Source organism: Pleurodeles waltl, chromosome 1_2, assembly GCF_031143425.1.
Source record: "Pleurodeles waltl isolate 20211129_DDA chromosome 1_2, aPleWal1.hap1.20221129, whole genome shotgun sequence".
NCBI classification, from domain to species: Eukaryota; Metazoa; Chordata; class Amphibia; order Caudata; family Salamandridae; genus Pleurodeles; species Pleurodeles waltl.
The window spans coordinates 708,425,708-708,452,019 of NC_090437.1; positions in this window are offsets into that span (position 1 = coordinate 708,425,708).

Sequence of the window (26,312 nt, forward strand, 5' to 3'; positions counted from 1 at the left end):
ACATGTCTATCCGCTCCCAAAGGGAATCTACACTTTTTAAAGATAGCCCCCATGTTCACCTATGAGAGGGACAGGCCTTGCAACAGTGAAAAATGAATTTAGCAATATTTCACTGGCAGGACATATAAAACACATTACTATATGTCCTACCTTAACCATACACTGCACCCTGCCCTTGAGGCTACCTAGGGCCTACCTCAAGCGTGTCTAACATGCAAGAAAAGGGAGGGTTTAGGCCCGGCAAGTGGGTAAACTTTCCAAGTTGAATTTACAGTTAAAAACTGCACCCTGCAGTGGCAGGTCTGAGAAATGATTACAGAGCTACTTATGTGGGTGGCTCAACCAGTGCGGCAGGCCCACCAGTAGCATTTGATTTACAGGCCCTGGGCACCTCTAGTGCACTTTACTAGGGTCTTACTAGTACATAAAATATGTAAATCATGGATAAACCAATTACATACACATTTTGTATAGGAGCACTTGAACTTTAGCACTGGTTAGCAGTGGTAAAGTGCCCAGAGTAACAAAAACAGAAAAAACATCGTCCAGCACACATCAACAACCTGGGAAAAGTTAAGGGAGACCACGCCAAGGATGAAAAGTCTAACATGTGTGTCCCCCAGCTGAAAGTGGGGATCAGCTACCCAACCTCATGTGAGTTCTCATCACTAAGGCAGAAGAACCAGGACAGACCATCAGCACTGGCGTGTTCTGTACCAGGACGGTGTTCCACCATGAAGCCCATCCCCTGTAGGGAAATGGACCACCTCAACAGTTTTGGATTCTCACCCCTCATCTGCATTAACCATCTGAGGGGCCTGTGGTCGGTCTGAACCCGGAAGTGAGCCCAAACAAGTAGGGTCTTAGCTTCTTTAGCGCCCAGACCACAGCAAACGCTTCACGTTCTATGGCACTCCACCTACGTTCCCTGGGAAATAACCTGCTGCTAATGACGGCTACGGGTTGATCTAGGCCCTCTTCATTAAGCTCTGAGAGTACTGCTCCAATACATGCTCTGAGGCATCTGCTTGCACAACAAACTCCTTGGAGTAGTCAGGTGCTTTCAGCACAGGTGCTGTGCACCTGGCAGCCTTCACGGCTTCAAAAGCGGTCCGGCAAGCCTCTGTCCAGATCACCTTCCTGGGTTGCTTCTTAGAAGTCAACTCAGTCAAGGGGGTAACAATGGTACCATACCCCTTGACAAACATCCTGTAGTATCCTGTAAGACCTAAAAAGGCTCTCACTTCAGTCTGGGTCTTGGGAGGCTCCCGAGCCAGAATGGTATCAATCTTTGGTTGTAGGGGTGCCACCTGGCCACTCTCTGCCTGGTGTCCCAAGTACACCACAGAACCCTGCCCTTTTTGGCACTTGCTTGCCTTAATAGTGAGGCCTGCCTAACACTCTCCAGAGGTGTTGCAGATGTTCCTCCCATGTGGAACTAAACACAGCAATGTCATTGAGGTAGGCGGCACTGAACTCATCCAGCCCAGCCAACACCTGGTTGACCAACCTGTGAACGGTGGCAGGGACATTCTTCATCCCAAATGGCATCACTTTAAATTGAAAGTGTCCATCTGGGGTAGAAAATGCTGACCTCTCCTTTGCCCCCTCAGTTAAGGCAATCTGCCAGTACCCAGATGTTAAGTCAAACAGACTGAGGTACTGGGCAGCTCCCAACTGGTCAATGAGCTCATCAGCTCGGGGAATGGGGTGTGCGTCAGACTTGCTGACCGCATTGAGTCCTCGGTAGTCCACACAGAACCTGAGATATGGGGTGGCACCAGGTGCAGCAGCCTTGGGGACCAATATCACTGGGCTGGCCCAAGGACTGCTGAGCAACCTCTAGGGTTAACATTTTGGATACTTCATCCTCAATGCAAGCTCTGACCCTGTTAGTTACCCTGTGAACTTTCTGCCTAATGGGTGGACACGTGGCGAAAGTCACTCTGCTGCTCTTCAGTCGGGGGGGAGAGGATCACTCCCTCCACAGGCCCATCTTTCTCTCCTGCAGACAGGAGGTCAGGAAGAGGCTCCCTCTCCTCCTCCACCCCATCATCTGTTGCAAGGAGTATGGACAGATCAGTCCGCTCAAAGTGCGGCTTGAGGCGGTTGACATGCAGGACCCTTAAAGGGCTCCTTGGAGACTGCAAGTCCACCAGGTAGGTAGCTTCACTCTTGTGCTCCACCACCTCAAATGGCCCAGTCTACTTGTTCTGGAGTGCCCTAGGCTCCACTGGTGCCATCACCCACACTTTTTGTTCAGGTTGAAACTCAACCAGAGTGACATTCTGGTCATACCAGCGTTTCGTTTCCTCCTGGCTTGCTTCTAGGTTCTCCTGGGTGAGACTCCTGAAGCGGGCAGTCGGGTTTCTCTGAGCCGGCATGTAACTGAATACATCCTGGGGGGGTTTACTAGAAGCTTTTTCCAAAGCCTCCTTGACCAGACTTAAAGGTCTCCTCACAGGGTGGCCATAGATGAGCTCAAAGGGACTAAACTCAAGTCCCTTTTGAGGCACCTCCCTGTAAGCAAACATAAGGCATGGCAAGAGGACTTCCCACTTCCGCCTCAAGGGCTCTGACAAGCCCATAATCATGCCTTCCAAGGTGCGGTTGAATCTCTCAACCAGACAATTACTTTAGAGGTGGTAAGGGGTGGTGAACTTGTAGATTACCCCACACTCCTTCCGCAGAGACTTCATATGCGTGGATATGAAGTTGGTACCCCTATCAGATACCACTTCCTTGGGAAACCCATGCAGGTAAAAACCCCCATCAAAGCACGACCCACCACAGGGGAAGTGATTGATCTCAAAGGAATGGCTTCTGGGTACCAGGTGGCGGGGTCCACCAAGACTAGGATGAACCTGTTGCCCATGGCTGTCTTGGGTTCCAGAGGCCCCACAATGTCAATCCTTACCCTTTCAAAGGGAGTACTGACAACAGGTAAAGGTTGGAGTGGAGCCTTACATTGCCCCCCACTCTTGCCACTTGACTGACAAGTCTGGCAAGATCTGCAATGTGCATCCGAGTGCCTACGCATTAGGGGCCAGTAAAAGTGGGTGAGAAGCCTCTCAAAGGTCTTGTCCTGCCCAAAATGTCCAGCTAAAGGCACATCATGAGCCAACCCCAGTAGGAAGGACCTGAAGCACTGGGGTACCACCAGCACACTGGCTGACTCAGGCTCTGGAACCCTTAGGCTCACTATACAGGAGGTCATCCTCCCAATAGATCAGGTGCGATCCTGGCTCCTTGCTAGCCGCTTGGTCTGCAGCCTGCTGCCGCAAACCCTCTAGAGTAGTGCATGTCCTCTGTGCTGCACAGACTGCTTCCCTTGTGGGCCCCCCTTCCTGCTGCCACTGTGACAGCTCAGGGAACTCACCCAGTTCAACCACCTGTTCCGCTGTAGGCTCTGAGGCATCACCCTCAGGCTCTGCCTCCTCCTGGACCTTGGGAACTTCTGGGGCCGGTTTCCCGCCGCCCCTGCCCTTCCTCTTTTTGGCGGTCCCCTGGATCACTGTTTCAAGCTCCAGGGGCTCTTGACCACCCTGTCGGGCTGTCATTGGCCAGGTGGAAACGCATACCCACCCAGGCAGACCCAACATCTCCAAGTGAGACCTGTGTTTCACCTCCTTCCAAGGGGAATCCTCCAGGTCATTGCCTAGCAAACAATCAATAGGCATGGTTGGACTCACAGCTACCTTCAAGGAACCTGAGACCCCCCCATTCAAAGGGAACCTGCGCCACTCTGCACAGGCGCTCTGAGTTGTCCACTGCAACTACTTGGTGAAGTACCAGGGGATCAATCTGCTCTTCAGACACCAGCTGACTCCTCACTGTAGTCATCCTGGCTCCTGTGTCTCTCAGATCCTCCACCCTCTGTCCATTGATGGTCACCCACCTCCTCTACTTTTTAGTGTTCTCAGGCACAAGGGTTCTCTGGGCCATCTCAATGTCCCCTAGTGAGACAATGGTCATCTCAGCTGGCTCCCACCCACCTGGAACCAACTCCTCCCCAAGCGCTACACTAGCCAAACCCTGGGATGGTGCACCAGTGGGTGCCGGTGTGCTCTTGGGGCATTTGGGGTCCCCCCTCACATGACCCACCTGGTCACATGCATAACACTTACATGGGGGTCCCCCTGCCACTGAATTCCCTTTGGAGAACCATGGCTTCTTCTCACTGGGGAGGTTGGGAATCTTATCCCTGGGAATCAGTTTGGGGTCCTTTAGAGAACTCCCCCGTTTGCCCTTACCACCCCCTTTCTTCTGAGAGGGACCCTGCCCACCCTTGGCGTGGTCTCCCCCATACCTCTTCTGAACCCTGGTGCTGTCCCAGCGGTCTGCTTCCTGTGCAAGCTTCCTGGGATCAGTCAGCTTGCTGTCAATCAGGTGCTGGTGCAGCTCTGGAAAACATAAACTGTACAAGTGCTCCCAAGCAATCAGATTGTAAAGGCCATCATACGTAGTTACCTTACTGCCCTTTACCCAACCATCCAGTGACCTGCAATAAGAATCAACACATTCCAAACATGTTTGGGACTCCTCCTTCTTATAGGACCTAAACTTGTCCTTATATTGCTCAGGGGTGAGACCATATCTTGTGAGTAGGGCATCCTTCATGATAGTGTAGGTGCGATTCTGAGCATCCCCTAAGGCTGTCAGTGTATCCCTCCCCTCTACCGCAAAGTGCTTCCACAGACCCGCCCCCAATGAGCTTCAGGGACCAGATTCCTGTGGAGAGCAGACTCATGCCCCTTAAACCACAAGTATATGTCATCCTCCCTTTTGTACTTTTTCACAAGCTCTTTAGGAATGTGCACCCTTATCTCAGGCTGTACTATGCTGCTGCTGCCACCATCTTTACCAGACTGGCTCCTATGATCTAACTCCTTTAAGCTAAGCTCATGAGCCAGCAGTATCTTCCTTTCAATCCTTCTCTCTTCCATCTCTAGTCTGAGCTTCTTCAGCTCCAATTGTTATTCTCTCTCTGCCTGTCTGTCCTGTAACTCTTCAGGAGTCAGAACCTTGGATGACACACTGCTACCTGCCCTGGAGACTCTCTCCCTGGACATAACAGGCCCACCCACTACATCATTGTGAATAACTTGCACCCCTTTCTCCCCTTCCTGCTCCTCATCTGTGTGCCCCTCAGCTTCTTTGGCTGTCACCCAGGTCCTCAGCGCCTTTTGCAGCTCCTCTTTCTTGGATGAGCTCTTAATGGGACAGGCAAAATCTTTACAGAACTGCTTCAACTGAGCCACTGTATAGCTCTCCAATTTCTCTATGTCAAAAGCAGCTCCAGCTGATGCATCTCCAAATTGAGACATGATGAAGAGTTAAAAAAGAGCAAAGTTCCAAAGGCAGAAAAACAAGTTCCCAAATGAAGTTTAAAAAAAGTCAATCAAGGGATCAGCAAGAAGTAAAACAAAAAGAAGACCCAAAGAGAAAAGCAAAAATCACAAGACAAGTAGTATGTGGTCACGTAGTGGTCTGAACTCAAAACAGTAGTGTACACTTAATTACTGTATGTGAAGTACAAATACAAATCCAATCCTAACCGCTGATCACCAATGTTAGAAATGTGGTCTTTGGTTGGCAGTCAGGTTACCCCCTGTCCAAGCAAGGACCCTCACTCTAGTCAGGGAAAAAGAGAATCACCCTCAGCTAACCCCTGCTCACCCCCTTGGTAGCTTGGCACGAGCAGTAGGCTTAACTTCAGAGTGCTAAATGAAAAGTATTTGTACCCACACACACAGTAATTCAATGAAAACACTACAAGATGACACAACACAGGTTTAGAAAAATAGAAAATATTTATCTAAACAAAACAAGACCAAAATGACAAAAATCCACAATACACAAGTCCAGTTATCAATTAAAATCCAAAAAGAGTCTTCATGTAATTTTAAACTGGGTGCATCAAAAATAACCCTGCACGGGCGAATGTGCATCAAAAAGGGCTTGCGATGCGTCGATATCACTCTTGAGAGAGACCGTGCGTTGTTTCTCCTCCAGTCGAGTCGGCGTGCATCACTAATTCTCTCCCCCGGAGAGCGATGTGTTGATTCGAACCACACTCTTGGGTCCGGGCAGTCCTTGCGTCATTTTTACACAAGCCCAGCGATGTTTGCGTCGGAAATACTGATGCACAATGATCCAAAAACCACGCAGCGGGGGGTTGCTATCTCACCAGCCTCTGTCAGCGATGCTGCGTGTCGTTTCTCCAGCCGCGTGTGGCGATCTTTCCATTGCGCTGCAGGCGAGCATCGATATTCAGCCACAAAGCCGGCGGTCCATCGATTTTTCAGCCGCGGATCGGAGTTGCGTCTCTCTTTTTCTCGCACGGCAGTCGGTGCATGGATTTCTCACTCTTGGCCTACCAGCTTCTCCTTTTAGGGTCCCAGGAACTGGATGGGCACCACTTGGCAGAGTAGGAGTCTCATCAGAGGCTCCAGGTGCTGGCAGAGAGAAGTCTTTGCTGTTCCTGAGAATTTAAACAACAGGAGGCATGCTCTAAATCAAGCCCATGGAGAGTTCTTCACAAGAAGGAAGGCATACAAAGTCTAGTCTTTGTCCTCTAGCACAGGCAGAAGCAGCAACTGCAGGATACCTCCACAAAGCACACTCACAGACAGGGAAGCTCTTCTTCCTCAGCTCTTCAGCTCTTCTCCAGGAAGAGGTTCCTCTTGGTTTCCAGAAGTGATCTACAGTCTGTGGTTTTGGGTGCCCTTCTTATTCTCATTTTGCCCTTTGAACTAGGCTACTTCAAAGACAAGTCTCTCTTGTTTGTGAAATCCTGCCTTTTCCAGGCCAGCCCCAGACACACACCAGGGGGGTTGGAGACTGCATTGTTTCGACGGCAGGCACAGCCCTTTCAGGTGTGAGTGACCTCTCTTCCCCTCAGTCCTAGCACAGATGGCTCATCAGGAAATGCAGACTACACCCCAGCTCACTTTGTGTCACTGTCTAGTGAGAGGTGCAACCAGCCCAACTGTCAAACTGACCAAGACAGGGAATCCAGAAACAGGCAGAGTCACAGAAATGGTTTAAGCAAGAAAATGCTCACTTTCTGAAAGAGGCATTTTCAAACACACAATCTTAAAATCAACTTTACTAAAAGATGTATTTTAAATTGTGAGCTCAGAGATCGCAAACTCCACATGTCTATCTGCTACCAAAGGGAATCTACAGTTTAATCATTTTTAAAGGTAGCCCCCATGTTCACCTATGAGAGGCACAGGCCTTGCAACAGTGAAAAATGAATTTAGCAATATTTCACTGTCAGGACATATAAAACACATTACTATGGGGGTCATTCTGACCCCGGCGGTCTAAGACCGCCGGGGCCAGGGTCGGCGGGAGCACCGCCGACAGGCCGGCGGTGCCCCGCAGGGCATTCTGACCGCGGCGCTTCGGCCGCGGTCAGAAGAGGCAAACCGGCGGTCTCCCGCCGGTTTACCGCTGCCCTTTGAATCCCCCATGGCGGCGCAGCTTGCCGCGCCGCCATGGGGGATTCTGACAACCCCTACCGCCATCCTGTTCCTGGCGGTTCGCCCGCCAGGAACAGGATGGCGGTAGGGGGTGCCGTGGGGCCCCTGGGGGCCCCTGCCATGCCCATGCCAATGGCATGGGCACGGCAGGGGCCCCCGTAAGAGGGCCCCGCAAAGTATTTCAGTGTCTGCTAAGCAGACACTGAAATACGCGACGGGTGCAAACTGCACCCGTCGCACCCCTGCAACTCCGCCGGCTCAATTCTGAGCCGGCGTCCTCGTTGCAGGGGCATTTCCTCTGGGCCGGCGGGCGCTCTTTTGGAGAGCGCCCGCCGGCCCAGAGGAAATGTCTAAATGGCCGCCGCCATTAGAATCAGGCCCTATATGTCCTACCTTAACCATACACTGCACCCTGCCCTTGGGGCTTCCTAGGGCCTACCTTAGGGGTGTCTGACATGTAAGAAAAGGGAAGGTTTAGGCCTGGTAAGTGGGTGTACTTGCCCAGTTGAATTTACAGTTAAAAACTGCACCCACAGACACTGCAGTGGCAGGTTTGAGACATGATTACAGAGCTACTTATGTGGGTGGCACAACCAGTGCTGCAGGCCCACTTGTAGCATTTGATTTACAGGCCCTGGGTACCTCTAGTGCGCTTTACTAGGGACTTACTATAAAATCAAATATGCCAATCATGGATAAACCAATTACATACACATTTTGTATAGGAGCAATTGCACTTTAGCACTGGTTAGCAGTGGTAAAGTGCCCAGAGTAACAAAAACAGCAAAAACAGACTCCAGCACACATCAACAACCTGGGAAACAGAGGCAAAAAGTTAAGGGAGACCACGCAAAGGATGAAAAGTCTAACAGCGGCAAGCTGTGCAGCATTAATTAATTCCCACCCTTGTGAGGGGCACGAGTATCAGTAGTCAATTCACATGCCTCTTTTATACCTCCCTCAAGAGGCCTCTGTGGTGCAGTGTTAGGCACCCCTCTTTAGTAGACAAGAAAGCAACACATATCCCTTGTTTGTGGGGGGAGGTCCAGGGTATAGTTGCTCATCCAGTTTATAGAAGGAAGGGGAAGGCTTCTTGACACATCGTGTGGCCCAGCAGAGGGGCCCAAAACTTAGTCCTGGTGTCACTCAATGCCCAGTCCCCACACTAAGCGTGGCAAGGATCTGTTTTGTACCTCAGCGAGGGGGAAGAAGGCATGCCAATATTCAGCAGCATGGCCCTCTCATCTGCTCCTTCAAAGCAGGCACAGCCGAGCGCCTCAGCGGCTCCGATGTCGCATACTGGTGAAGAAGCCCAGTGAGAGCCGCAGCCAGATGACACCAGCGACACCAAACCAGAATTGGATTGAATCCACAAAAAGAGACTTATGGATAGATAAAGCATACGAAAAGGAATATACCTGATATTATTCCCTGTATATTTTCACCCTTAGTTGTGTTCGAGACTATGATTACCTAAAATAATATCATGCCCTGCTAGAGAGTCTTAACACTTAGGTCTACCTGCTCATCGAGTTTGATACTGACAAGTGTGAAGGAGTAATCTGGGCAGTTTACATTCCTTTGATCACAGTGAGAGTGCTGTTGGGAGTACTTTCTCTAGCTGCGGTTGTCTCCAAATGATGCCAGATGCAATTAGTTTAAAACATGAAGGATTCCCATTCACATCAGCATTCTATCTTACCATCTATCTCCTGTACACTTGATATAGTATGATGAAGCTCTCATCCCTCTCCCTCTCCCTCTCCCTCTATGTGCTAAGAGGACCTAGCCTGGGATAGACCGCACATTCCTGAAAACATTTCTCAAGTGGCACTACATATGGAGCACCCTCCATCCACCCTTCTTGGGTCTCCAGTTTTTGGGGTTATTACTATCTCATGTTTTCAGTACTAAATGTTGCTGTCACACAACCTTCGATAAGTGGTCATGTCTTTTGTGAGGTCCTTGAGACCTCTGCCTTCCTAGGAAGCAGAGGGTGGGGGAGGCAATTATGTCACAACCTACTGCAATCTAAGAGGGACAAGGAATTCCCTTTAAAATGATCATGAAGGAACTTAACACAATTGGTGGGACCTCATGCAGTAGTATATCAGCATTATCATCAGAAATCAAATTGTGAGGGCTGACATCTTCACATTCCATAATAGACTTTCCACTGCCGAAAAACATCTGGAAATCATAGAGGGTAATCTTAACACTGCTCCTGATTAAGGTCAGGAGATCTGGCAGCTACACAAGGAACTCAAAGATCTGGAAGAACATTTGAGATGAGACAATGTCTGGTCTATGACATTACAGAGAAGCTTGTAAAGGACTGTAAAAGCCTGGAACTGTATTTACGTATAAAGGGCAATAGTGAAAACCATAACTCACCTCAGCCGTAATTTCTTGCCTATCCTAAGACGTGTCTGTCTCTGACTTGATGCTGCTTCTTCATCTTGGATCCTAAATTACGAAAATCGATGAAGAGGTTGCACAGATGAAAACTGCAACTGTTTGAAGACCACTCTGCCTTGTTACCTCGATCTCAAACCAGTGCTCCTATTAGCTCTTATTGTAAGAAATAGATAGTTATTGCTACCATGAAAAGGCTGGTGGAGAACAGGTGCAGGGGGCCACAGGGGGACCCCTGCACTTCCCATGCACTTGGCATGGGCAGTGCAGGGGTCCCCCTGCCCAGCACCCTCGCAGTGTTCACTTTCTGCTGCGCACACAGTGAGTATTGCGCAGGTGTTGGTGAACCCTGAAGGCGATAGCATTGCTGCTGGCTTGATTTCGAGCCAGAGACAATGCTGCCGCCAGTTTCCCTCTAGGCTGACGGGTGGAAACATATGTTTCCACCCATCAGCCTAGTGGGAAACTCATAAGAGGTCCAGCGTTGTGGTTGTCACTACGGCGGCAGCCACCCTGTCGGGCCTTTGGCAGACAGGTGTTCATGTCTGCCAAAATCAGAATTAGGCCCAAAGTGTGGGAGAGTATTGATAATTGTTGGATAGGGAGAGTGGGAGATACAGAAATCTAATGAGAAAATAGCGAATATAGAGAAGGAAGACATTTAAAGACGTGGGAAAATGCAAGTAAATGGGTAGGTTACATAGAATGAGAGCAGGTGGTGACAAAGAGATGCAGGAGGACAAAATGAAATGTAAACAAATTAATAAGCAGTGTGATAGGAAAAGCAGGGGGGCCAGACAGAGAATTCTAGAATGAGAGCGACTAATTAAAAGAAAGTGAGCAGAAAAATAGGGTGAAAGGGTAAGATAAAAAACTTTGGCAGAAAGAGGAGACACTATTGTGGGACAAAAACAAGTTTTGTGCTGAATGGTAAATGCTTATTCTACACTTTGCACCAGTTTGCGTCCCAAACCTGGCACAAAGTGTTAGTAAATCAGCCCAATTGCATCTATTGTGAGAACAATGTAGTCCTCCCCAGGCTTCAATGGTTGCCCTTACCTAGTAACAGCTGCACAGTCCTTTGGCATCTGTTTTTGAAAGCTTGAAAAGGGGTCTAAACATAGCTAATAGAACTTGTCATGTCATTCCAGAGTTACATTTTAATCAGTGTAAACCCTCCAATCTCGTATTTTTATTTAGTGCGCCACTAGCACCTGGAAGCTGTTTGATTTAGAGTGTGTGATGGAGCCGATATATAGTATGTGGAGGTGGGTGCAGTATAACAGTCTTAGCTCATGTTTGACCCTACTGGTGGAAATAGTGTAATGAAAAAATGGTCTTCTTCATGCTGTATCCCCATATACTCCCAGAGCATGGGTGCTCTGGTGGAATCACAGCTGTGGAAAAAGACAGAATGGAATAATATACTGTTGCAGAACATCCTTCATTACTGTCTTTGAAACAAATGAAGCGTCTTTTCAAAGCCCAAAGAAAATTGCTCTTTTATCAGGATGTTGGGCTCACAAAAAATTGCATGGATCATCCCCTTAGAGTGAAAGGGATCCCAACACTTCTATTTACATACTCATGATGCATTTGCGCACAACAGGATTGCCTAAAACATCTTTTAGTATTATTAATCACTTATGTTTAATTTCTCAATTATCCTATTTTTTGCTTGGCACCTGTTTATTCCCCATTCACTTCCACTTTCAAGTAATACTGGATGCAAATGAAGAAGACTTACTGTCTGAGCCCCCTCTAAGAGTATTACAGAACACTGGTTTGAATCTAGAAAGGCCTCAACCAACACAATGCACATACACCATAGCAGTGCTACCCTTCTAGCAACTACACACATATTTTCATCACAACATATTAAATAATTTTCTGCGTGCCCTTTGAAAACATCTTAGTTGTGCCATGTGTTTGGGTATCAATGTGTCCACAACAGTACGTATTCTGAATCACACAACAAACACATAGGCCCTCATTATGAACTTGGTAGTAATCAACAGAAGAAGAAGACCGCGAGTGGCGGTAGACTGGACACAGCCGAATTATGATGCCAAAAGTCAAACCTCCCAAAATTCTGAACCTCCACCCACCGCCATGGCCCACAACGGCGGAAAGGCAGTACACCCCAACCGCCACTGCCATGTAGACAAATCCTACGCCCACCAAATAATGAAGCACATATCAGCGCAGCGGATAGTGGATGCCGAACGACCATTGGCAGTATGGTCCCCACCAACGTCAAATGTACACATTGGCAACTTTGAAACCCACACACATGACACACATCCACAACACTATAAAACACCCACACACATACCCCACAATCCTTTGTATTGCCAATAGCACGACTGAGATTGACAACACAACACGCATACACTGAACACAGAATAACACAAGTCACATACACAAATACACCACCAAAACACATACAAACCCCAAACACCTTCACAATCCACACACACAACCACACAACAGCACACTCACCAATACACCCACAACACATACCTTGGCACCCCCTAAGCTCCCCCGCTTCACAGATAGGGAGCTAAGGACCATGGTGGACGAAATACTCAGGGTCGAGCCACAACTATTCGGGGCACAGTTGCAGCAGACACCAGTAGCCAGGAAGATGGAGCTATGGCAGACAATGGTCAACAAGGTCAACGCAGTGGGAAACCATCCACTCACAAGGGGTGACATCCGGAAGAGTTAGACCTGCGCTGGAAGGTTCGGTCAATGGTATCCAGACACAACATCGCCGTACAAAAGACTGGTGGCGGTCTCCCACCTACACCCTCCGAATACATCAACTGGGAGGAGAAGGTCCTGGCTATCCTGCACCCAGAGGGCCTCACTGGAGGACTGGACTCGGGTGAGTCAACCACTATACCTAAACATCCACCCCACCTATAATGCATGTATCACATGGGGACACAGGCACAGGGGGCTATGGCCAGTGGGAGGACATCAGTGGCCCAGGGGGGTGGCCAAAGGATGGGTGCAGCAGCCCAGGAGGTGATATCTGAGGTCCTAGGAGCATACCACCATACCCAGGACAGGATGGGCCAGATCCTGGCCACCTTGGAGCAGAATCAGAGGCTGCAGGTAGCACACCACCAGGAGGCCATAGAGCAATGGAAACAGCTTAATGCCACCACGGCTTCCATTGCAGGGGTACTGCAGCATCAGTACCACAGCCAGCCTGAGTTCTCCACCCACCTGTAAGCCCCGACCACTATCCAGGACACTGCCCTGCCCTCTATATCTGCAGCAGTCCTGACTGGTGACACTGCAAGAGGACACACAGGAAACCAGCACCCCTACACCGGCAGCCCAGCTCCAGCCACACAAACATGCCCTCAGACCCAGACATGCCACTGAAACACCAGCTAAGACTAAGCCCACCGCAAGGAAGAGACTCTGCCCTGAACTGTCTCCCTTGTGTGCCACTGTGCTCCCTTGTTGACATGCCACTGCCATCACACCATCTACCAATGGCCACATGGAACAAAACCCAGTGCTACCAACAGCTGAGCATATGTACCTGAGTATAGACATGCACCATGTATCCCCTCCCTAACACTGTCCCATGAAATGTGTATATTCTGTCATTTAATAAATACATCTATGCACTCAAATCGTATGTCCCTGCTCAATATGAGATATCAATAGTGAGTGTGTATGCATTGGCCAGTCAATTTCAGAATCATACATGTATTGCAGGAGGAGTTCCAACACACTGTAGTGTCTGAAGTATGTCACACTGTACATAATATTGGGTTACCTGGCACATGCCACTGCAGTCATCAGTTATCGGTGTCACTGACACCACATTACCAATTACATGAGTCAGACTGAAACTATACAGTGAAGACATCAGCATCACTGAACAGAACCTTATAGTTACTGGAAGTATGGGCGGATCAGCTGGTTCCTGGAGTTTATATCTTCCCCCTCTTCCTCCTCACCATCACTCTCATCCCCTCTCTGAGGTTGCAGGGCTGGTTGGACACCACCCTCCTCTTCCATAAGGGGGGTAGCTTTCCTCACAGCCAAGTTGTGCAGCATTCAGCAGGCCACCACTATCTTGCACACCTTGTCAGGGACATAGCACAGGGATCCCCCAGAGAGATGGAGGCAACGGAATCTAGCCTTCAGGAGTCCTATAGTGTGCTCAATCACCCTCCTAGTACGTCCATGGGCCTCATTATAATTCCTCTCTGCATCTAGTCTGGGATTCCTCACAGGTTTCAGGAACCATTGCAAGTTGGGGTAGCCAGAATCACCTGCAAAAGTGGGCGAATCAGGACCTTAGGAAACTGACTTTACATGCACATAGCTTGGCTGTCAGCTATGTACAGATCCAGTGTAATGCACAGTCACCTCTGTCCCCTTGTAGTTGTTCCATCAAGTGTGGTACTCTGCTGTTTCTCAGGACAAAGGAATCATGGACAGAGCCTGGGAACCTGGCATTGACATGTGATATGTACTGATCAGCAGTACACACCAATTGTATATACATGGAGTGATAGTTCTTCTGAATTCCTGTATACCTGTTCATTCACACCAGGGGGTATGAGAGCTGTGTGGGTTTCATCAATGGCACCAATCACATGGGGGATGTTAGCAAAGGCATACAATCCAGATTTGATGGCAAGAAGTTCAGCCCTTTGGGGAAACTGGACATATGTTTGCAGGTGTTGGACGAATGCATCCAGGAATTTTGACAGGATGAGGTTGAACATTGGCTGTGAGACCCCAGCACCCATGCCCACTGTCACCTGAAATGAGCCTGTAGCCATAAAATGGAGTACAGATAGCACTTGCACAGTTGTAGGGATGGTTAGCTGATTAGCTTATTTCAATACAGGATCCATTAATGCACAGAGGTCATGGACAGTAGCTCTTTTGAGTCTGTAGGTGACAATGATGTGACATTCCTCCATAGTTATCAAATCAACCAGAGGTCTATAAACAGATAGGGCCCTCCCTCGCCACATGGGTCTGTACCTATGGGGGAGGAAAGAACACATATTGAGTGTAAACATAAACTTGCATCACATGATGTCACTGTAACTTTGTAAGTGCGACACGTAGGTAACACACACAGAATAAAGGTATGAAGTGCTTCGTCAGGCATATGTGTGTTGAGTTAACTCTGTCATAATGGCATCCCAGTGAGGACACAATTCCAAAGATGGATACATGTGAGGATCCTAGACCCATGTCAGCAAGCGACTAAGGTCGGAGATTTTGAGGCCCTGGATGAGGCCCCTGGCCAGGCTATGGTGACGTGGTGGTAGCAAAATGGCAGCCTCCTGCCATCCAGGTATGAGAGAGTGGAAGTCGCTTCTTTCTGCTGGCGTTAGTCATCATGGTGGAAGGAGGTGTTCACCGCCGTGCACCCGATCATTGGATTACGTGGTTGTCAATGGGAAACCTGGGCCAATCATGATCGCCGCCAACGGTGACAGAGCACACTGCCATGGTACCTACGCCATTTCATCAGACCCTTGACACTTGACTCCTGATTCCCATGCAGGGTAGTACTCAACTGCGTGTGCTGCTGTGCCCTGACTCTGGTTCCTGATATGCGTGGGTCACAGGGGAACGGGCCCTGCCCTTCAACGCGGAGGAGCTGGAGAAGCTGGTGGACGGGGCCCTACTCCGGTATGCCAAGTTGTATGGGCGACCAGAGGAGCAGGTGAGTTGGCATCTGTCATCCTTAGACATGTGTGATTGTGGCAGATGCCTGTATGCATGTGGGTTCGACGAGTGACTGCCCAGCCGTAGTCTGACTGGCTTGTACTGTAAGTGAGTTGATAACTTGCCTTTTAACAGTGGCCATTCCATAGTGAACGACATGTTATCTGTATTCAGTGCACACATACTGACGTCTGTTTTCTTTGCTCTGTGTGTCCCATGCAGGGCAGCGCCCATCAAAAGAAAGGCCTGTGGCAAGCCATCATCAAGGAGGTGCGGACTCTGGGGATCTACAACTGGTGGAGAACCCACTGCAGGAAGAGGTGGGAGGACCTGAGGCGCTGGGCCAGGAAGACTGGAGAGGCCCAGCTTGGGAAGGCCTCCCAATGAGGAAGGGGTGCCCGTCGGACCCTGCCCCCCCAATGGCCAACATTCTGGCGGTGGCCTATCTGGATTTGGATGGGCACTTGAAGGCAGCACAGCAGCCACAAGGGGGTGAGTACCTACACTGTTGTGATACTGCGGAGATGGATGGATGTTGGTGCTGTGGTATGTATGCATTCCAGTGCCAGGCACTTGGACAGGTGTGTTCCTGCAGTCCTGCCCCCTCAAAGTCCCTGGAATGGTCTGAGGGCTAGCTTGGGCAGTCTAAATGGGCACATGGGGGGTCCCCTTTCTGTCATCTGGTATGCTTTGTGGCCTCATGGACTTGTAAGTGCATTGGCTGGGCATGGTTTCTTATGGGTCTCTCATGGGTGTACTCCACAGTGTATCAGGTCCGTGTTTTATGTGGGCAATGTGGTGTACTCTGGGGAAATGGCCACTAGTCAGGGGCACAGTCATGACGTATGTTGTAGGTGCTGCGTGTAGGTGTGTGACCTGGATGGGAGTGTGTGTGGGCCAGAGATGTACATGTATTCAGGTTTTGACAAAGTTCTTCCTTGTTTTGTCTCTCCACTCCTGTGATCTTGTGTCCTTTGTGTACATCAGCATTATCTGGCGAGGGAGCAGTGGCACTGGCGAGTGGGAATGAAGCAGCCCATGGTTCCAAGGAGGCAGAGTCAACGCCAAGTGGACTAGTGGGTTGGAGGGCGAGGGGAGTACCACGGTAAGGCAACTACCACTGGAGGTAGTGACTCTGATACCTCCACTGATGGGAGCTCCCTGGTGGTGGTGGACCCTACTGGGCACACCCATTCTACTCCATCTTCCGCCACCCCCCTTGCCATCACCGCCCTCCCAGTTACTCCCCACCCAGTTGCCCTTGCCCACTCACGCAGGAGGGTGGGCGTCTCCTTCGCCCCAGGCACCTCATCCCCTGCCCCAGTCAGCCCTGCTGCCCTCACGGAGGAGGCTATTGACCTCCTGAGAACCATCCCTGTAGGGCAGACAACCCTTGTGAATGCCATCCAGGGGCTAGCATCCCAGGTGCAGCAACGCAATGCATACCTGGCAGGCATTCACGGTGCCATGGCTGGCCTATAGAGATCTTTTCAGGATCTGGCCTCCTCTTTGACGGCAGCCAGTGTACCTGTTCTTTCTGTCCTCCCTCCCACCACCTCTACCCCTTCCAGCACCCCATTCCCTTCACCCATCCCAAGCACACATACAGACAGCCATGCACACAGATCAACACACAAGAAGCACACAGACAAACACGAGCACCACACTTCCCACCACAGGCAGGCACACACCCAACATACCAAAGCACACACAACAACATCCACTTCCCCCAGTGCGTCAACCTCCCCGCCACCCTGCCTGTCACCTCAAAATCTACACCAAAACACACTGCACCCTCAGTCACTGCTGCTGCCCCATTCATGCAGTCACCACAACATCTGACATCCAGACATGCACCCCAGACACCACACCTGCACTCACCACAACTACATTTACAGACACTTGCAGCACACTCACCAGACCTTCATACACCCAGACAACATCCATGTACACTGGCAGCCTGTTTTCTCCCAATGTGTCCAGCCCCTCCTCCCAGATCACTCAAACATTCGCAGATATCCACAGCACACACATCCACCACACATCAACATTCTTTACAGGCACCTGCATCCATGTCTTGCACATCTACACCTGATACAAGCACTCCCTCAACCTCTACTTCAAGACCTGCCTCCAGATCCCTTCCAACTGCCCCTAAGAACCTTTTCCTCTCCCGTATTGACATGTTCAAACCCATTGGCCCTCCCCGTCTTGTCCCTAAACGTGCCCATCTCCTTGCCCAGTCCACTCCTTCCACGTCCAAGTCCGCCCCAGTCCACCCTTCCCATTCCCGTGCCCCTTCCCCAGGGAGGAAGAAGCCCAGCGTTGCCCCAGGTCCCTCTGCCACCCCCTGGTCCAAGCCCACTCCCCCTCCTTCCAAGGGGATGCCCAAACCCCCTCCACTTCCCAAACCTAAGCCCAAGCCCCCCCTTCCAGATGTAAGGCTCCACCCCTGCCACCCCCTGCCCCTTTTCCCTGAGGTACCTGGCTGCCCCATTGATGCCCCTTTCAAGTGGAGTACCCTTTGCACACGTGGGAGTCAAGTTCGGCCTATTTTAGGCCTTCAGGCTATTTGTAATGGACTGGCCAATGGCCTTAATTGGACATGATGTAATGTCTTTGTAAATAAAGTTTCAGTGCTCAGTAGTGCTGTTGGCACAATATGGTGACGTTGTTCAGCGTTTCACTATGGTGGGGTGATGTGTACATGTGTGAACTTTGGTGCAGGTCTTTGTTGTCTTGTGTCTGGTAAGTACATTTTGTTATGGTATGTTTGGCTTAGGATGTGGGAGGGTTTGGGGGTGTGTTGCAGGGTGGGTGGGGAGGGTGTGTAACTGTGCCCTTTCTTCCCATGGGTACTTACTGTCGTCGTCTTCATCAGCGGTCACGATTCTGGAGGTATATGGTGAGGAGCAGCACTGGCATTATTTCCAACTCTCTCTCCATGTCTGCATCGTCGTGTTGTGTGTGCCTCCGGTGAGTGTGTCCTTTTATATTGTTCATTTCCGACACGCTTTGCCTGGCGGTGGTTCCTGCCCCAGAACTGATGGCGGCCTTGTGTTTCACTATTGGGTGGGCGGGTAGGACCTTGTAGCCGGCCTGTGGATGACCTCCACCATCCTTGTCGGGACTACAAAGATGGCAGTGTGTGGAAGGACCGCTACTTGTTTCTCATTGGCTTCATTATTTGGCGATCCGGACCACCAGCATGTTGGCCTTAGTTACTGCCACTACCGGCGGGCCGGTGTTTACCGCCATGTTCATAATGACCACAATAATCTTAGCAGTTCATATTAGACAGAACATATGTCACGTAAAATACAAATCAGTAAGGTGCATCAACACCTAAAGGGTGCATTTACACTGTTGACAGACATTCATTCTTAAGTAACTCACAACATGCACTCTATCAGCCTAAGGAGGGTTGACCCACCAGGAATCAAACCTATGGCCAAGCGGTCAAACACAGATTCCTGCAGTGGAGACATTAGTTCTCTGAACCAACAGATGTGGATATAAAGGCCCAAATTTACTATTCTTTCACACCACGCAACACAGCAAGGGAACTTGCTATGAAAGGGATAGAGCAGAAATACACCAAATCTACGAAGATATGGCATACTTTTGCTATCTTTTATCACTGGCACACTTCAGGCAGCCTACCACCAATGCAGGTGCCCTTTCATTATGGCACAAGTGCTGTGTTACAGGTAAGATTGTTTTTGTGCAGAAAGGGACACTGTCCTGACCAAATTGCAGAAAGGAGTGCCTTCCTGCACAAAAACAATCCTTAGAGGTGTGTTTGTTTATTCATTCATTGATCCACTCCTCATCCTCCAGTTAATTATTCATTGATCATGCTGTCCTGTCTCCAATCTCTATCCATCCATTCAGTGACAGGACAAGGTTCTGGATGAATTGGATGGAACAGTCCACATTTTCTTTCTCTCTCTCACACACACACACACACACATACACACACACACACACTTGCGCGCACACTCACGATGCAAGGGCTCAACTCAATGAGTCCTTTTAGCAATGAGAGACCTAGCAACAATGGGACATTGGCAGATTACAATCTGTTTGTGCTATGAAGAAATTGTGATTAGTGGAAACAATATACAACACCGCCTTATAAATGCTTTATTTTTCTGGTACCTATATATTCCTTCAAAAACTTTATTTTTATTTATTTTTTGACGAGAAACACCTAACCTCCTTTCGGACAACATAACACCAATTTATTTTTTGTTTTTATGGCATTTCCTTTGTTAATGACAGGGTCACATTTCTTCTTTTCACTTTTACATAGTGTCATTCGATTCACAAAATGGAATAGGGTATTTACTGCTCGTGTTCAAAGATATTTCAGAACTTTGTGAAAAAAGGCAGATACCATTTGTTCAGGTAATGTTACGCTATTTGTCTACTAACCAGTAACTTCTGGATGCCTGCTGCTTCAAAGACAGTCTTTTGGCCCCAGGGGATTGTTATGAACACGTTTACACAGTGCCTGCTAGCATCATAACTTTCTCACACATCTGTATTTTCGTCCTCAGCATTTTATTGCTTCACAATGGATTTTCACAAAAAATATCAAATCCCTTTGTTCTATGACTGTCTTGAAAACTTAGCATTTCCTTTCCCACTTCTAATAAATCATATACGGCAATCCTTATTCTGGCAGCCCTCATAAAATGTACATGACATTTGGCAAAAATGTGTGTGACGTTAGATAAAAAGCTGCTCAGCAGCTTAATAAAGACTCGAATATTTCATCCCCACTAATGAGCTGGTCTTCGATGAAACCACTCATGTTGTGAGACGCTGTAAACTCCCACTGCTCTATTTTTTTTATTTTTAATCGAATATAGGGTTTATGTACCGCTCCGCCTACACCCAAGCAGTCACTATTAGCACCACCGCCTGGATTTTTACCAGGACTAAGAAAATAACATTGGTGCAGAAAAAATACTTTGGTTATATACCTCTCTCTCTATAAACGGGGTAAGCATTTACTGCTCGTAACAGTGTTTTTTTTTTTTTCTTTTTCACAGCAGAGTTTCGAATTGCACAAACGAATGTAGAAGCGTTTTTAAAATAGTGAAAATTAATGTCATAACTTGTAGAAGTTAACATGCAGGTTTTAGGCAAATGCTATTTCTTTTAATCCAAGTGAAAGCAGTAGGCTGTCACAATTAAACATATTAGGCTTAAAAAGCTGATACTGCCATTTTGCGAAGTTGACCTATGTAGGACGTGTGAAAAGTTAAAGTTTCAAAAAAGTAACATGATGTGAAAACCATAGGGCATATTTTTTGTAGAATATAATAATGTATTACGTCGTTTAGCTTTACTATGCAAACTGTTTCAAAGAATACAATGGCTTAGCCTAAACATGAACTGAAGTTTCCTCAAGCAGCAGTCACTGATGAGAACCCTCATGGAAGTATACAAAGTTTAGATAAAATTTAAAAATTGCTCTCTACGCAGTATTGTTTCCACTGTGAGATGACAACGAAATGTTCCCGTTTCCATGAAGACATTGCTGATTGGGTGACGAGAGGAAGAAACTAAACATGGTACAAAAGTTTAGATATGTTATGTTATATTAGGATGTGGTTCCTAGAGTCAGATACTCTTGCTCAGACACTTTTCCAAGACATTATTTTCCAGACTCTCTCTGCAGGAGATTTTTTCCACGTTCATTCCTTGCCACACAAACTTTTGCCTGAATCAATTCAGTGCTTGATTAGTAAATTAAAACTTGCCGGTGCTCAAAGCCCCCCACTGAAACACGCGGCTGCTGCATTTAAATGTGAGAGCACGGAATACTGAGGCCGCGTAATCCTGAAGCCATCTCGGTCCTCTTCAATCTATTTAAAGCCACTCACCGCCCCTTCAGCGCACTCCTGCAGCTTTCTGCTTTCACCTTTGTGATGCTTTTTTGTTTTTCTCTACCTCCCTCTTTCCCATATGTGTCTTTTGCTCTCAGAAAACGCTTGAGGCAGAAGAATAAGCGCCGGCCCTGAAAAATAAGTGCAGGCGCTCAGCACCGGAAACAACAAGCACAAATTAAGCACTGAATCAATGCTTCTGTGAAACTCTATCAAGTTTCTTGAAACTCTCTTTATGGGAAGTTTTGCTTTGACTTTTCTCTGCCCTCTTTGGGCCCTTTTAGTTCGCTTTTGCCTCTGCCCCTTTTTGAGCCTTTCCCTCTCCTTCCTCCCACTCCCACCTCCTCCAACTTCCCCCTCTGCTTTCCATCTTTTCGTCAACCCTGCACATTGCCTCCTAGTGCCCTTTCCAGGACCTACTAAATGTTGGCTATAGTGTGGCCACACCACTGGTGCACCAAAGGCATGCCAAATACAAGCCTGTCTGCTTCCATCCATGCCTGGACTGTGCCCAGCACCAGGAACCCTGCTGCAACCTCCACCCACAGCTACACTTCTACAGCCCTCCATGCCCTCGACCATGAATGCGCAATGAATGCTGCCACCATACCACACCACACTCCACGGTGTGAACTTCACCTGCATTCTCTGCCACATCACCTGCAACACCACACACACACCCACCCCTCTAAGCAAAACCCACCCCACTAGACGCGCAACAACAGCTACTCACCACCAACTAGCATGCATTCTCCTCAAAACTCGCTCACTCAGCAAACACGCCACTGAGGTCTGGGACATTATTGACACTATTGCACCAGACATCATCTTCCTCACCTAGACGTGGCTCAACCCTGCATCAGTCCCTGACATCGCCACTGCCATACCAGCAGGATACAGAATCACCCACCGCAACAACATCAACAAGCCAGACGGAGTAATCACCATCATCCACAGACAGTCACTCAAATGCACTATGCCAAAGATGACATTATCCCAGCAAAGGAACACCGCAACTTCACTATCCAAATGGCCAAGAAATCCACCACTAGGGGAACCCTCTACCGGAGTCTCGAACTAGCTTTTCATCACTGATTTCATCAACCTCTTTGCCATTGTTTTGAAGGACTACATGTTTCTGAGTGACCTCAACTTCCACCTTGATGACATAACCAACCTTAATTCCACCAACCTCCTCGACAGCCTGAACAACATCGGCTTCATCCAACTCGTACATGACCCCATGCATATGGCAGGACACACACCCATTCAGACATGCATATTCACCTCCAGCGACTACATCAAATATAACCACACAACCAAACTCACATGGACCGACAACTCAATCATCTACTTCATCATCACGACCCCCATGCCCTCCCCTCCAATGCAACACAACGCCACCCATCACAACTAGAACAAAGCCGCAGAGACCGAATATACCAACACACTGTAGGAAGGTAGCCTCTTTCTAGCCTTGTTACCCCCACTTTTGGCCTGTTTGTGAGTATATGTCAGGGTGTTTTCACTGTCTCACTGGGATCCTGCTCATAGTGAAAACCCTATGTTGTCAGTATGTTTCTTATGTGTCACTGGGACCCTGTTAGCCAGGACTCCAGTGCTCATACGTTTGTGGCCTATATGTGTTCCCTGTGTGATGCCTAACTGTCTCACTGAGGCTCTGCTAACCAGAACCTCAGTGGTTATGCTCTCTCTGCTTTCCAAATTTGTCACTAACAGGATAGTGACTAAATTTACCAATTCACATTGGCATACTGGTACACCCATATAATTCCCTAGTATATGGTACTGAGGTACCCAGGGTATTGGGGTTCCAGGAGATCCCTATGGGCTGCAGCATTTCTTTTGCCACCCATAGGGAGCTCTGACAATTCTTACACAGGTCTGCCAGTGCAGCCTGAGTGAAATAACGTCCACATTTTTTCACAGCCATTTACCACTGCACTTAAGTAACTTATAAGTCACCTATATGTCTAACCTTCACCTGGTGAAGTTGGGTGCAAAGTTACTTAGTGTGTGGGCACCCTGGCACTAGCCAAGGTGCCCCCACATCGTTCAGGGCAAATTCCCCGGACTTTGTGAGTGCGGGGACACCATTACACTCGTGCACTGTACATAGGTCACTACCTATGTACAGCGTCACAATGGTACCTCCGAACATGGCCATGTAAAACGTCTAAGACCATGGAATTGTCCCCCCAATGCCATTCTGTCATTGGGGGGACAATTCCATGATCCCCCAGGTCTCTAGCACAAAACCCGACTACTGCCAAACTGCCTTTCCGGGGTCTCCTCTGCAGCTGCTGCTGCTGCCAACCCCTCAGACAGGTTTCTGCCCTCCTGGGGTCCAGGCAGCCCTGACCCAGGAAGGCAGAACAACAGATTTCCTCTGAGAGAGAGTGTAACACCCTTTCCCTTTGGAAATAGGTGTGAAGGCTGGGGAGGTGTAGCCTCCCCTAGCCTCTGGAAGTGCTTTGATGGGCACAGATGGTGCCCATCTCTGCATAAGCCAGTCTACACCGGTTCAGGGATCCCCCAGCCCTGCTCTGGCATGAAACTGGACAAAGGAAAGGGGAATGACCACTCCCCTGACCTGCACCTCCCAGGGGAGGTGCCCAGAGCTCCTCCAGTGTGTCCCAGACCTCTGCCATCTTGGAAACAGAGATGTCTGTGGCACACTGGACTGCTCTGAGTGGCCAGTGCCAGCAGGTGACATCAGAGGCTCCTTCTGATAGGCTCTTACCTCTCTTAGTAGCCCATCCTCCTTCCTAGGTAGCCAAACCTCCTTTTCTGGCTATTTAGGGTCTCTGCTTTGGGGATCTCACCAGATAACGAATGCAAGAGCTCATCAGAGTTCCTCTGCATCTCCCTCTTCACCTTCTGCCAAAGGATCGACCGCTGACTGCTCAGGACGCCTGCAAAACCGCAACAAAGTAGCAAGATGACTACTAGCAGCCTTGTATCGCTTCATCCTGCCGGCTTTCTCGACTGTTTCCAGGTGGTGCATGCTCTGGGGGTAGCCTGCCTCCTCTCTGCACCAGGAGCTCTGAAGAAATCTCCTGTGGGTCGACGGAATCTTCCCCCTGCAACCGCAGGCCCCAAAAGACTGCATTACTGGTCCTCTGGGTCCCCTGTCAGCACGACGAGCGTGGTCCCTGGAACTCAGCAACTCTGTCCAAGTGACTCCCACAGTCCAGTGACTCTTCAGTCCATGTTTGGTGGAGGTAAGTCCTTGCCTCCCCACACTAGACTGCAGTGCTGGGTACCGCATGATTTGCAGCTGCTACAGCTCCTGTGCACTCTTCCAGGATTTCCTTCATGCACAGCCAAGCCTGGGTCCCCGACACTCTAACCTGCAGTGCACAATTTTCTGAGTTGTCCTCCGGCGTCGTGGGACTCCCTTTTGTGACTTCGTGTGGACTCTGGTTCACACTTCTTCCAAGTGCCTGTTTAGGTACTTCTGCGGGTGCTGCCTGCTTCTGTGAGGGCTCCCTGACTTGCTGGGCGCCCCCTCTGTCTCCTCCTCCAAGTGGCGATATCCTGGTCCCTCCTGTGCTGCAGCAGCACCCAAAAACCTCTACTGCAACTCTTGCAGCTAGCAAGGCTTGTTTGTAGTCTTTCTGCATGGGAAGACCTCTGCAAGCTTCACCACGACGTGGGACATCCATCCTCCAAAGAGGAAGTTCCTAGTCCTCTTCTTTCTTGCAGAACTCCAAGCTTCTTCCAACAGGTGGCAGCTTCCTTGCACCCTCAGCTGGCATTTCCTGGGCTCCTGCCCACTCTCTACACTGTCGCGACAATTGGACTTGGTCCCCTTGTCTTACAGGTACTCAGGTCCGGAAATCCACTGTTGTTGCATTGCTGGTGTTTGTTCTTCCTGCAGAATCCCCCTATCACGACTTCTGTGCTCTCTGGGGGTAGTAGGTGCACTTTACACCTACTTTTCAGGGTCTTGGGGTGGGCCATTTTTCTAACCCTCACTGTTTTCTTACAGTCCCAGCGACCCTCTACAAGCCCACATAGGTTTGGGGTCCATTTGTGATTGGGATTCCACTTTTGGAGCATATGGTTTGTGTTGCCCCTATACCTATGTGCTCCTATTGCAATCTACTGTAACTTTACACTGCTTGCATTACTTTTCTTGCTATTACCTGCATAATTTTGGTTTGTGTACATATATCTTGTGTATATATCTTATCCTCATACTGAGGGTGCTCACTGAGATACGTTTGGCATATTATCATAAAAATAAAGTACCTTTATTTTTAGTACTTCTGTGTATTGTGTTTTCTTATGATATTGTGCATATGACACCAGTGGTATAGTAGGAGCTTTACATGTCTCCTAGTTCAGCCTAAGCTGCTTAGCCATAGCTACCTTCTATCAGCCTAAGCTGCTAGAAACACCTCTTCTACACTAATAAGGGATAACTGGACCTGGCACAAGGTGTAAGTACCTCTGGTACCCACTACAAGCCAGGCCAGCCTCCTACAGGGAGGAGTAGCCTTCCCAGCCTCTGGAAATGCTTTGAAGGGCACAGATGGTGCTCTCCTTGCATAAGCTAGTCTACACCAGTTCAGGGATCCCCCAACCCCTGCTCTGGTGCGAAACTGGACAAAGGAAAGGAGAGTGACCACTCCCCTGTCCATCACCACCCCAGGGGTGGTGCCCAGAGCTCCTTCAGTGTGTCCTAGACCTCTGCCATCTTGAATGCAGAGGTGTGAGGGCACAATGGAGGCCTCTGAGTGTCCAGTTGCAGCAG